Genomic DNA, 1294 nt, shown 5'->3' with positions numbered 1-1294 from the left:
TGTGAAAGACTCAGTACTCTACAGGCCACTCTGTGAAGGTTGTTGCCCCTGGCAGAATATTATAAGATGCAGAGGATTTTAAAGTAGGGAAAGGGGGATTGACAATCAGGTTAGTTAGTAAGACACAGCAGCCCTGCTAACTCAAGAGGAAATCCCCTGCTGGTTTGCATTCTGCTTAGTCCTTTTGAGGAAAAACAGAAAGTGAGAAACTAGCAAGGTATGAAAAGAGACTTAGTGTTAACCTACTTTGGGCTTGTGGGATTAAAAATAAAGATTTCTTTCCCTTTGACTACCACATACTCTCCTAACAATAGATTGTAGTGGCTATGCTTATGGGGTAGATTATAATTACCATGATTTGAAGAGGGAGGATTTATTTGTGTCCTCTACCTATGGTTGAACAAAAACAACAACAATAACAACAACAAAACAATTCTTTCCTTCTGATCACAAACCTCAGGTTTATCTGTAGATAGCAATTTGTACACACAGTGCAGAAACAACATAAGGATCTTGCTTTATTCAGAATTTGGCAAATAAAACGGCAGTGACTTGAGGTTAACTATGTGAAGTCACCGGGCAAACTAGACTGTCACCTGGACCCAGGGTAAAAAGGAAGCTAACTAGTTGATGATATCAGGAAATGGAAAGCCACAGATAAGTGGGAGGAGGTGCAGTCCGTGTGGAATAAAGGAATATAGTGATGAAAGGAGGACATGAGAAGCAAGTGTCCTGAGCCTCACACATGATTGTCCTTCTTAAAGACAAATATATTATGACTGCTATTTTCATCTAGGCCTTCTTTTCTTTACCTGTGAAATAAGAAAGTTCAACTACAGAATGTAGGGGAAAATATGAAAGACATTGAAATGGAGCAAAATGATTACTAGGTGCCAGCAACAGAAAAACAGGCAGACATTATCCAAACACTCCTGGGTTATCTGATTCTATGGAATATCTGTGCCTTTCATTGTCTTGGAGCTCTTTTGTAAGTATATAGACCAGCGGTTCTCAACCTGTGGGGTCGAACGACCCTTTCACAGGGGTTGCCTAAGGCCATCGGAAAACACGTATATAATTACATATTGTTTTTGTGATTAATCACTATGTTTTAATTATGTTCAATTCGTAACAATGAAATTGGGGGTCACCACAACATAAGGAACTGTATTAAAGGGTCGTGGCATTAGGAAGGTTGAGAACCACGGGTATAGACTGTAGACAACCAATAGCAAAACAGATTATTCTTGTCCAAAGACATGCAAATACATTTCGGTATGTGGAAATGCAACTG

At 39.3% G+C, this 1294-nt stretch overlaps 1 non-coding gene across 1 annotated transcript; it reads left to right on the top strand.

Moving 5' to 3' along the window:
- The first annotated feature begins 277 nt into the window (after positions 1-277).
- On the top strand, positions 278-410 carry LOC118668685. Its single transcript, XR_004971706.1, has one exon. It is a non-coding gene; the product is annotated as a small nucleolar RNA SNORA29 (small nucleolar RNA).
- The last annotated feature ends 884 nt before the right edge of the window (positions 411-1294 follow it).

Source organism: Myotis myotis, unplaced genomic scaffold (genome assembly GCF_014108235.1).
Source record: "Myotis myotis isolate mMyoMyo1 unplaced genomic scaffold, mMyoMyo1.p scaffold_m19_p_13, whole genome shotgun sequence".
In the NCBI taxonomy this organism is placed as follows: Eukaryota; Metazoa; Chordata; class Mammalia; order Chiroptera; family Vespertilionidae; genus Myotis; species Myotis myotis.
The sequence above is the reverse complement of the archived record's forward strand: the minus strand, read 5'-3'. Positions and strand labels throughout refer to the sequence as shown.